The sequence below is a fragment of the Tachypleus tridentatus genome, chromosome 7 (assembly GCF_004210375.1).
Source record: "Tachypleus tridentatus isolate NWPU-2018 chromosome 7, ASM421037v1, whole genome shotgun sequence".
Classification (NCBI taxonomy): Eukaryota; Metazoa; Arthropoda; class Merostomata; order Xiphosura; family Limulidae; genus Tachypleus; species Tachypleus tridentatus.
In genome coordinates, this window is record NC_134831.1 from 80,191,109 (window position 1) to 80,204,159 (window position 13,051).

General features: G+C 36.0%; 1 protein-coding gene across 7 annotated transcripts in view; it reads right to left on the bottom strand.

Annotated features, from left to right (window-relative positions):
* Positions 1 to 13,051, bottom strand: part of LOC143256056 (zinc finger MIZ domain-containing protein 1-like) — a 181,290-nt gene that overhangs the window by 135,709 nt on the left and 32,530 nt on the right. For 2 of the 7 annotated variants that reach the window (XM_076512711.1, XM_076512713.1), the window contains exon 2: positions 1,018 to 1,135. The exons of 4 other annotated variants lie outside the window; for them this stretch is intronic. The gene's annotated coding sequence lies outside the window, so the exon portion shown is untranslated. Of the gene's footprint in view, positions 1 to 997; positions 1,136 to 13,051 lie in introns of all 7 variants that reach the window. One more of the 7 variants, XM_076512712.1, reaches the window with a different exon arrangement.

Here is a 13,051-nt window from a genome sequence, read left to right on the forward strand (position 1 = left end):
AAGTGATCGGCCCAAGAAAATTTCGCCGGCGTTGAGCAGGAGGATTCGACGGGTTGTCCGGAAATAAATAAAATTCTCACCTAGATCAAATTTAGAATAAATTTACAACAAGTACACAGAATACGTTAGGGTCATTCTCACCACCTGTTACTGGCATATCGACGATGAAATAATGTGGAAAAGGGAAAATGATGTCAAAGTACTCACACAAACAAGTACTATTCAGAAATGACACGTGATACGACTTGTTAACCGTTGATTGTGTCTCTCGTGGGTTATAGAACGATCGATTAAGATTCTAAGGTCACGATTGGTCAAGATAAATCTGTAGCCAGCTGTTGTCAAGATTTTAAGCATAACAATATGTAAAAGTACTTGTGACGTTTTATGAAAAATCTGTACGGGATGGAGAAAAATTCATATAATTTTTGGATTTAGCGTTCAGGAATAACTGTAGAACATGTAAAAACACTTGAAAACAATAAAACCATCGCAGGCCTGCGTGATCAATAAGGTCACGAGGATAAATTTTGGGTTCCTAAAAAACCAATATTCACTTTGTTCTCAATTTCAAATACATCATAAAACTGGACTGACACGTATTTTCAGGACGTATATCTATAATAAAATGAGAAACATATTAGCACTCAAAACCTGAAATGTTATACCTGAAACTTAAGAAAACAAAACCATTATGTATTTTGATTACAATGTTGCTGACAAACTTTGTTATTACTTAATGTACGATCCCTCAGGGGCTGAGTGGTAAGCCAGATCCCATGGCACAGTGACCCGGGAAGTAGAGGGAGGGTTGTTCTCCCTAGCAGCGCATAGATAAAGGAAGAGGGCGCAGCAGTGGTCAAACTTTATAAGGCGACTAAAAATAAAAACATACACCAAAGTTTTCATTTCGAGATTTAAAATTTTCATTTGTAAAATAGTTCAAAAACGTACAAACATTGTGCACATAATAACACTAGTTACTCAGTGATACTACCTTTCATGTGTAAGTGATACCTGAGAGCATAAGGTTCGTTGAAAGTTGCTTTCCCTTTGCTTGAAATTTATAGTACTAAAAGTGAGAATCGATTCCCGCGGAGGGTACAAGACAGAGAGAATACTGGGCAGCTTCGCACTAAAGAAAAACAACAACAACAAATGTATTAATAACGATTTCAAAATGTTTCACATTATTTTAATTCTAATACAAAACAGGATCGTCACAGCAAAAAAAAACAAAACGTCTAATCTTCGAACGTTTCGGATTTTAAAATGTTTGGTGCTCTCGTTATAAATCATATTTCATTTTGTGCCTCATGAATCTGTTTCAATTCGTTTAAGATACTCAAAACTCTAAAAACAAATTAAATCTCTATTAAAATATATCAACTGTAAAAGCAAATAAAAACTGATGGTATTTGTTTTTGAATTTCGCGCAAAGCTACACGAGGGCTATCTGCGCTAGCCGTCACTAATTTAGCAGTGTAAGACTAGAGGGAAGGCAATTAGTCATCACCATCAAACGCCAACTCTTGGGTTACTCTTTTACCAACGAATAATAGGATTGATCGTCACATTATAACGCACCCACAGCTGAAAGGGTGAACATGTTTGGTATAACAGTGATACGAACCCGCAGCCCTTACGAGTCGAGTGCCTTAACCACCTAGCCATTTTAGTATAGTAATAGGAATTTTTTTTCATGATAAACATGTTTTTGTGTGTTTGCTTGTTTTTAATTTTGCACACAGCAACACGAGGGCTGTCTTTGCTAGCCGTTTCTAATTTAGCAGTGTAAGGCTAGAGGGAAGGCAGCTAGTCATCACCATCAACCGCCAACCCTTGGACTACTCTTTTACCAACGAAGAGTGGGATTGACCGTCACATTATAACGCCCTCACGGATGAACGGGCGACGGGGTAAAACTGACGAAGTTCCAAGATTAAATTTGTTTTTAACTCTGGGTTAAAAATACAAAGCTATTAGCACCTTAGTAATAATAATAATAATAACATATTTTCGTAATGCATGTTTTAATACTGTTTTCATCATAACATGTTAGTTATAATGTTACAAGCAAACAAAATATTGTGTAAATAAACTGTATATGTTATTTGTCTATTAAGCAGAATGATGAACAATGGGCTAGCTTTGCTCTGCCCATCTGCCCACAGTGAGTTTGGTTGACATACGAATATTTTTTAGCCATTCAGCGTTAACAAAAACTAATGAGAACATTCTTTACCCCTAAAAAAGTCTTCAGAAGTTTAAAAGAACGCAAATGTTGCAAGTGTTTGTCCCAAAGGCTAATAGCTTCACGTTTGAAATTTTGCAAACGTCGCAGCTTTATAACTTTCCATCTTAGAAGTCATAGAGCAATACCTTTATTTCATAAAAACCTAAAACGTGAAAATATTGCAACTTCGCAGATTAATACTTACACGTTATCGAGATATCATAATTAATAAACTCAGGATAATTTACAGAAACGTAAAGTAAAATACCTTTATATTTACTTAGCCTTGAAATGCTGTATTTTAAAATTCAATAATTAATAATCTTAACGAGTTGACAACCTTCCATTATAGAAGATGACAACAAGGCCCGGCATACCCAGGTGGTTAAGGTGCTCAACTTTTAATCCGAGGGTTTCGGGTTCGAATCCCCATCACACCACACATGCTCGCCCTATCAGCCGTTGGGACGTTATAATGTTACGGTCAATCCTACTATTCGTTGGTAAAAGAGTAGCTCAAGAGTTGGCGGTGGGTGGTGATGACTAGCTGCCTTCTTTCTAGCCTTATACTGCTAAATTAGGGACGGTTAGCGCAGATAGCCCTCGTGTAGCTTTGCGCGAAATTCAAAAACAAACAAATGTTACAACTTCAAAATCAGAGAAGTGACTATAGTTTTCCCAATTAATAACTTTAGAAACGCTTAACAAAACAAAGGGTAAGAAAATTATATTTCATAACCTTACAACCTAGTATCTTAAGGTAAATAATTACAGAGTTTAGTCATTTTATAGTAAACTTGTCGTACACTAACGTCTCAGTCCTTAGTATTTTATGTTAAAGGCGAAATAATCATAGTGGGGTATAATACCTAAATCTTCGTCACACGTTGTTTATTAAATCAGAGTTCAATTGATGAATTCTTTATGTGTAATAAAACAACAATTCGGTAATCAATAGCTGCTGCACTTAATGGATGTATTTGCCTTCACGTAGCGCTCGCCTACGTGCATTAGAGTGGCTTCTCCACTTACCTCGCCCAGCATGACCACGTGGGTTAAGGCGTTCGACTCGTAATCTGAGGGTCGCAGGTTCGAATCCTGCTCGCACCAAACATGCTTGCCCTTTCAGCCGTGGGGGCGTTATAATGTCACAATCAATCCCACTATTCGTTGGTAAAAGAGTAGCCGAAGAGTTGGCGGTGGGTGGTGATGACTAGCTGCCTTCCCTCTAGTCTTACACTGCTAAATTAGGCTAGCACAGATAGCCCTCGTGTAGTTTTGTGCAAGATTCAAAAAAAAAACAAACTACTAACCACTCTAAACAGAGTAACCATTTCTCTCCGTATCGACAACCTGACTCGTAATAATCCCACGGTATTAACGAGTGTTATAAATCTCTAGTGACGTAAACTGAACCAGAAGCAAGTAGGTAGCCCGTTAAAGGTTTCAACCTTTCAACACGAGAGAAGGTGCATGTGTTAAAAGAAGGAATAAAATAACGTCATAGTAATTAACAACTTGGGGTTCAGGGTTATGAAATAACGTCATAGTAATTAACAACTTGGGGTTCAGGGTTATGAAATAACGTCATAGTAATTAACAACTGGGGTTTCATGGTTATAATGAATATTTGAGGTGAATGAGTAACTTTTTAGATCACGTGTATTTAGGTAAAGGAAAAGAGAAAAAAAGGAAGGACCTGAAATTGACTAAATAATGAAGGAAGCGACAAAAAATATAGAGGAAAAATTAGCAATGTCAGTGTTTCTATCAATAAAGACAAAACTTCTGAATATTTTTGAAGATATTCGATTTGGGCCAATTGTTGTTGTTGTTTGTAAGTGCGCAGACGCCGTGCCACTGGGGAGCTCGAGGCAATTGATTTATTTTTCTGGGGGGTGTGTGTGTTAAAAGATAATATTTATTAGCCAGAATATATTTCACTAGCTTTGCCCCTCAAATATAAGTAAAGCATCTACGAGTTGGATAATGATCATTATTGAAGACAGTTTATAAAAAAAAACTCTAGAGGTCACGCCATGTATTTATATATTTCACAAAGAGTATGGGCAAAGAAAATGCTTGTTCCTGTAAATTGAAAAGATTGAACATTAAATACGAAAATTAGATGTTACCCCATTTCTACATTCCATGTGTATGTTTTTTGTGTGTTTATAAGATCTATGGATTCCAGCAAAACTTCAATTCTAAGTATGTTATATTCCAGGAAGGATCTAATAAAGTTCGAGAGGCTGATGGAAGAGGCTTAATTAGCAGGTATAGTTTGCAATTAGGATCACACCTATTTATTAGATGTATTTGTTTGTTTGTTGTTAGGCGCAAAGCTACACAAAGGGGTATATGTTGTGTGCTAACCATGGGTATCGAAACCTGATCTTTAGAGTTATAAACTCACAAATTTACCGCCGAGCCACTAGGGTGGGGACTTATTTGAAGAAAAGAATAACAGTCTTCAGAGAGATGCTGGAATGAAATAAAACTAGGAAATATTAAGTACAATAATAATGGTTTGAAGAATGCGTGATCAGAACTGTCTAAGATTCGTTTAAATAAACAAGACAACATAGCAACCAAAAATCTTTGAATTTCAGTGACAACTGCCATTCAACAGCGTAAATGAGCTCAACCATATACCATCCATTACATATCGGACACTATCCATTACATATCAGATACTATAAATTGCACGTAGGACACCATGCAGTACATATCAGATACCATACTTTACGTGTAGAATACCATAAATTACATGTAGGATACCATACATTAAACATGGGATATCGTCCATTACATATCAGACACCATAGATTACATATTGTATTACATCCATTACATATCAGATACCATACATTACATCGAGAAATATACGTTTCAGTGTGCAATAAACAGAACTTGTGGGTTAGGAAATTGTGTTCAAAGAAGGTGTGGTCAAATTGTACATATTAACTCCTTTCCAATCATATGAGGTGATGCGTGAGAGTTAAACTTTAATATTTGTTCCATACTGTAAAGAGTTTGTATTGCTTTAGTGTACGTCAGACTACTTTTTTTCTATCCATGGGCTTGGTCCTATTATTGCAGTAGAAGACAGCACGACAATATAGGTGAGCATGTTTGCTCTATGATTTTTGATTTTACTGGTGATGATGTCTTTCAGGAATATGATGCACCTTTCCACATACAATGAGCTCTTGCAGACCGATTTATCAAGCATGAAAGAGATGTCTTTCATCTATACTCGCTTGTATGGAAAATGAGCAGGTTTCCTTTGAGAAAAGGTGTTATAATTTTGACTAAATTATTGAACAATTCAGGGTTAAATTGATTACTGGTGTCATGAAGGTTCTTGGCCACCTAACACCATATTCGGCGTCTGTGAATATGCATTTCTATTATTATTCAACTTTGGAGTCAAGTAGCCTTCACATTTATGGCAAAAAAGTAAAACACATTCGAAAATAAGATAAAACTTTAACGCTTCCGACAGGTGCAGTCTTCATCAAGCTACATTTGTCTGAGATGAACAGATCCACCTTTTGAAAGCGCTAGAGTTTTATCGTTTTATTTTTATGTGAAACAGTCTAAACATAAAGGATATTTCTAGAAAAAATAAATTACTTTTTACACTGTTTTAAGTTCATTTTAATTGGATGGGAAACTATCCTGTTTCTAAGTGGTATTTGAAACTCTTTAAAGTAATGTATTGTAACAATGAAAATAAACTGATAAAATACCCTAATTGGAGTTTCGTTAGGCCTACATAACAAGTTTCTTCGAAGTCGAACGTTCTGCAAAAGCTATAAAGCAAAACAGATCATACTGAAAGAAGGATTCTACGATTGTAGAAGTAAGCAAAACAGGTTCCATTGAAACAAGGATTTCAAGGTTGCAAGAGTAAGTAAAACAGGTCCCATTGAAAGAAGGATTCAAAGATTGCAAAAGTAAGTAAAACAGGTCCCATTGAAAGAAGGATTCAAAGATTGCAAAAGTAAGTAAAACAGATCCCATTGAAAGAAGGGTTCAAAGATTGCAAAAGTAAGTAAAACAGGTCCCATTGAAAGAAGGATTCAAAGATTGCAAAAGTAAGTAAAACAGGTCCCATTGAAAGAAGGGTTCAAAGATTGCAAAAGTAAGCAAAACAGGTCCCATTGAAAGAGGGATTTAATTACAGTAAAGGTTACGCACATAAGGTAAAGAGAGTTTAATGTGCAATGCCCAGCTCTAAATAACAAATCCAACAGACAAAGCTGAGCTCTTAAACAACGTCATTACAACAGTGTGTGCTTTATGTACTTAACTGAGAATAATTTTACTTAAATATGCTTATATATCTTATATATAACATTTACTGAGAATTCTCCTCTCAAGTAAAGTCATAAAAATGAGACAAAAGTTACATTTATTGCTACTTTTAGGGCTGGTTCAGCATCTGAACAATGGATTGCTTTCTTATGGAGTCGTCCACACAGTAGAAAACGAGGATAGCATGTTTGTATGTTATTAAGCACAAAGCCACACAATGGGCTATTCGTGCTGTGCCCACACGAGTATCAAAACACTATCGATATTAGCAATCAATCACCATATATTTGCTTATAAAAACCCAAGCAATAGTCGAAATTGGACAGCTTAAAAACAACAGTTATGTCAAATGTCACATCCATGGACAATAAATTTTCAACTTCATGCTCACGACCCCAACCAGTGGTCAGTGGCAAGTCTGTAGGATTATAATGCTAAAAACAGGGTTTCAATACTCGTGGTGAACACAGCACACTACTTTATTGTGCAGCTTTGAATATAACAACAAATAAATGTATAAGCGAATTCTCGGCCCCCACTAATATAATATGCGCAGATTCCATGGTCTCGGTGTCATTTAGATTTAACCTTTGACAGTTATGAGTATTAGTTGAAAAAAATACCAAATAAGTATAACTGAATACCACATGAGGTAAGGATGACGCATTTCAAGAAAACATGAATGTTACACGTATACGTGATACGTTTCACAGAATAAGAATTGTGGAGGCAGCTTGTGGAATTCATCAAACCATAATAAAGTTGGCATTACACTTGACTACTAGTAAATGTTTGTCGTGGTTGCTAGGACTTCTAGTCGAATCATTTTCCATTTATCACATGTTAGCTCATTGCTTATACGGATCAATAATGCAAAAGCTGTATAACTCCGCAAGTGAGTCTGTTGCAACAAATGAACATTAAACACCTGGTATCCAGCAACACAGAATTGTTTAGTTGAGGCTTGGGTATTGATAAAATCCTTAGGGTAGTAGTAGTGGTATGTACATACGTCAGCGTGAACTTCACTGTCTTAAACGGAGTGAAAACGAAAGAGAGCAGCGTCAAACTCATTGAGCGAAACGAATTGAGCAAACTTATGTGTATGTGTAAGTTTACTGGTTTTTATTTGGTTAAAGACCCTTCTCGTTAATACGAAAAAAATATTCGAAAATACATTTACTTTTATTTTCAATGGCTTTAGGGTTTATACTTCAATTTCATAAGGAAACAAGGACTTAAAAAACGCATTTCTCCTATATATTGACCTTTCTGTTGAAAGGAAACTTTCACTATAAAAGAGCAGCTTTATCTACAGTCTATCTACCAATATTAAAAATCAAGAAAAGAAAAGACAAAGTCAGTCATGTAGAGTCGATGACAAATTATACACTTAGTAATTCAGTTGCACACAAATGAGAAACTAGAAACATGGGTTAACTTGAAAAGGAGGATAGGTTTTGGTAACAGTATAGGAGACCGGACGTATTGAATGAGAATGTTGGTTATGTTTGTATTTAAGCACAAAGATACATCATGGGCTATTTGTGCTATGCCTACCAAGAGCATCGAAACCTCGGTTTTAGCATTCTTAGCCTACAGACCTACTACTGGAGGGCGTGTTGGAAAATAAATCGGGTCGAGATATGCGGTTAGGATTAAATATAAAAATATGATCCATTCTGTATTTTCAAGAATGAAATACCATTCTGGTATGGGTATTAAAACTAATTAAAATAAAGTATAGAACAACCTTTCGACCTTCTTAGGCCATCTTCAGGTCAACAAAGATATTTTGTAACTGAATGTTGTCGGGCACATGTCTTAGGGAACGTGATTGTATCCCGTACCCGTTGAAATGTGTTCTGTACTTTATTTTAATTAAAGTTTTAATACCCATACCAACCATCTTGAGAATACAGTTTTACTTCAAGTGGATTACACGTCATCATAGAATGTTTCATTCTGTTTTTTGTGTGTGTGTTTGTTGTGTTATAACTCTCAAGAAAGCAAGTTTTGCCCTATTTTTGTCAGTTCAGCCTCAAACAACACTCACAATTCACTGAATATATCTGCCAAATCATGCGAACCTGGAAACAACAATTATTTTCTATCCTTTAAAATGATAGCCCCAAATGTTATCATTCTTTATATAAGATTTCAAAACATATGCAGTAATGGTATCTTGTGTAAGAATGCCTTTATGATCCAATTAACACTTGGAATGTTTAACGATAGAAATCCGAATAAACAAAGGGCGTGTAGCGTTCACCACCGTACAGAAATATTCATCATCTTCAGTCCTACCAAAGAAACGTTTGAAAGAGGAAGACGTGATAACCTAGTTGGCGGCGAAGTCCTAAAGAAAGATACAGAAAAAGGCGAATAACAACAGAAGGCTCCTTAGTCCTTGATGGCTTCAAGCAACTTATCACTGCAACCAATCGTATGCGTTCCTCTGCTAGTGTCACGTGCTCTATGCTATCATAACTGCTTACCCACGTTTGGTTTTGGTTTGGTTTGTTTTGAATTTCGCGCAAAGCTACACGAGAGCTATCTGCGCTTCCACGTTTGATCTAGACTTTCTCCGTTTTTCAACTTTGCCATCGATCGTAAGAAAGAGTATTTGCTCAAGATGACGTCAGAACGGTCAAACACAGTTTACCGGATGTTAATGCAGGAAATTGAGATATCCATTATTTTCACTCACCCTTCCACAAGGTCACGTTTGTTTTATTACACGATGTGTTTGTAATGAAGTACAAAGCTACACAATGGACTAACTCTGCTCTGCCCACCACGAATATCGAAATCCCGTTTTATTTTTTACGTCCACAAACATACCACTGAGGGTGCGGGCATTATACAGACAATTTAAAGTTACATACGTATTAGACTTGTACCTACTTGAATTTATTTTATGAACTCATGAGTGAAAGTAAAGGAGAACAAGTTATAATAGTGAACCACATTACGTCTGCCACATCCAATGTTGACGAGGCCTTTCGTCAGTACCAGGTCTCATCAGGCCGGGATACCATATACATAATAGTGATCTACGTACACACACACACACACACACACACATATCAGTCTCCATGTAAGTCAACTGTTATGCTGTGAACTAGATTAAGCACGCGAATTTCAATCATTTCATTTTTATTAGTTTTTATTCATGCCATTTACAAATAACACTTTTTGGGCATGAATTAAGGAAACGACATCATTTACTCCATAAATTTATAATTGATTGTTTACTTACTTATGTCTGAGAATGTTTGAACATCAAGTTACACGGAAATTGCTTGGATAAACCTAATCATTTAATTTTGTGCTGTTTCGTTACTTTGTAGGTTTTTTTTTCAAATTTCACGAAAAGCTACATGAAGGCTATCTGCGCTAGCCATCCATAATTTAGCAGTGTAAGACTAGAGAGAAGGCAGCTAGTCATCCCTACCCACTACCAACTCTTAAGCTACTCTTTTACCAAAGAATAGTGGGATTGACTGTCACATTATAATTCCCTCACCCAGCTGAAAGAACGAGCATGTTTCGTGTGGCGGGGATTCGAACTCGCGACCCTCGGATTACGAGTCGAGTGCCCTAACCACATGGTCATATGTTGTTTTGTTTAATGTCATGATGTATGTAGACGTTATATAATCTCTTCCATTTTCTCGTGAGGCATATTTAATGGCATAAACAAATTCTGGAAAAAAATTTTTTAATCAAAGGCAACATTCCAATGTAATACATAAAAATGTTGGTTAATATGATAAGTAATCTTGCTCTTTAATCTTTATATTACTTATTTTTCCAATAAATGCTCCACTGTTGCCATTTAGGAGTGAAGAACCAGCAAATATGATGTATTCTAATGTGTTAATTTCTCTGGAAGAGGACCGCAGGCCGCCTAGAAAGTTCATCCGTTTTAGTCACTCGCAGTCAGTGGACATCAAAATGACATCACATAAGGAAGGTTTAACGTTGTAATTTGCAAGACGTGAGTAAAACAAGCACAAACCATGAATCACGAGAACTATGGGGTCAGTAGGCTACAACACAGCATGATATGTGAGCTTCAAAAGCAAGAAATAAAAAATATTTGTTACTCTTTATTTTGCTTTGGTGTCAGTTCCCTTGAAACAGAACACTTTTGGGGATTCTGTGGAAGTAAATCTCACATATAAAGATCCATACGCTGTCTCAATTGTTTGTTTGTAGTCAAACACAAATCTCCACAAAGGGTTATCTGTGCTCTACAATGGGTTTCAAAACCCGGTTTTTAGCATTGTAAGTCTGCAGACATACCGATGGGCCACTGGGAAGGGAGGCGTCGTCTTACTCGCAATTTCACAGAAAAATGACTTAGACAAGAATGACAGAATTTACGATAAACCAGTCAAAAACATAGAAAACAGTTCATTATTACAAATAATCTAGTTCACGATGTTAAGTCAGACAGTCAAAGTATTAACCATACCAACACCTATTATTTATCTCCCCAATTTCTACGACATTCTTGAACGATTTTATTTTAAAAAAGAGGTTTTCTGTCCCTTAAATATAAACAGATAACCAAAAATTGTATCCACTTTTGTGACGAACAAAGAAAGAAGTTGAATAGAAATGGTAAAAAATATGTAATTAAATGATTACCTGGCGTGATATATTTAATAAAAAGTGTTGCTTAAATGGTTGAAATATATGCTACAATACATTACTCAAAGACATTCCTTGTTTTCATATAGTTACATGATTATTCTAGTTACTATAGAGATACGGGTTGTATTTTGTTTACTACAGTACTGCTACAGCTCCAGAGTAAGTTTTTCTTCCTACCGTTCGATCTATCGATCTTTTTGACAAAGATGTAAGTTGCGGAAACTAAATGCTCTCTTGGTTCTAGCTATATTCTGTAGTAATATAGGTAACTGAATCTCAGGCAGGTAGGTGTGCGTTTGTGTGTTTTCTCAGAAGCAGACAAGCAGTAATAACGCAATCGATGAATCCATAACCCAACAAGATTCAAATGAGCGGCAAATATTGATATATAAAACTTATCACCAGTTATTGTAGCAGTTTACAAAACTAACGTCGTTTTAATTCATTTTGTCCGAATTCATCCACTTGTTACCACAGAAAAGCACCAGAATTAATAAATCCCCTTTACAGATATATTTAATGTAAAGTTAATAAAACATGATTATCGAACAGTAGAGTCTGTTTTTAATATAAAAAGAAATTATTGTTCACATTATCAGTCAAGTTACTTGAATTGTTCATTGTGTATTGTGCAAATAATGACTTACTCGTTTGTTAAGGCTATCGAAACCCAAGGAGAAAGCAATAAAAGTGGGCTGTATAGTACCAAACACGAGTATGGAAACTCATTTTTAGTGCTATAATCCTCGAGACTTTCCACTTAGCTACTAGAAGGCACAAATAACAAACCATTAGATTTAAAAAATTAATATTGTTGTTTGTGTTAATAACATAACAAAGCTGCAACAGTGGTTAAATTGGGATTTTAAAAACGTAAGGAACCCTTTTTTGGGATGCACTTTGTAGGAGCAGCGTGCATCACAGATTGATGCCACAGAGAACATACACCTCCAGAACAAGGTTAGCGTTGTCTTGTAGATTCTAATCAGAAGACCAGGCATGCTAATGTTTTGAATCCTCAAGAGATGAAACGTTGTATCTAAGATTATAAAGCAATAATCACTTAAGCATTTTACCCTTAATTACAAGTTGAAAAGAGATAATGTAGTTTATCCAATCACTTTCGAGCGTTAATAATGAAAAAGGTGTGAAACTCTTAGACGTCGGAGCTTTATCATATATAAAACGTTTTCATAAGTGCTTGTTATTTCCAACATGCAATACAAATATACTTCACCTTATAGTAAAATTAAACAAAGTTGTCTGCTCTCAAAGATTGGACCTTTGTTTCTTTTTTATTTAGCACAAAGCTATAAAATGTGTTATCAGTGCTGTGCATACTGTGAGAATCTGATCCAGAATTTATCGTTATGATCTATTAAATTATCGCTGAGTCATAGGGAAAGGGAGAAGTGGTAGTTATAATCTTTCAAAACTCCATTCAGCAAGTTCATGAGTACAATAACTTTTTGGTTTTCATTTAATTCATCCGTCAGGTAGGGGCAAAAAAATAATAATTATAGCGTTCGTGGGAAAACATATCTTAGTCACTAGTTGCGTTTTAACAGATACTGTTTACTTTTCACCCACTACTGCACGCGCCCTTCTTTCAGATGTTAGAAACAGCGAGTATCTACTGTGTATATATTTTCATCCAGGGGCCCGACGTGGCCAGGTGGTTAAGGCGCTTGACTCGTAATCTGAAGGTCGCGAATTCAAATCCCAGTCACACCAAACATGCTCGCCCTTTCAGCCGTAGGAGCGTTATAAAGTGATGGTCCATCCCACTACTTGTTGGTGAAAGAGTAGCCCAAGAGTTGGCGGTGG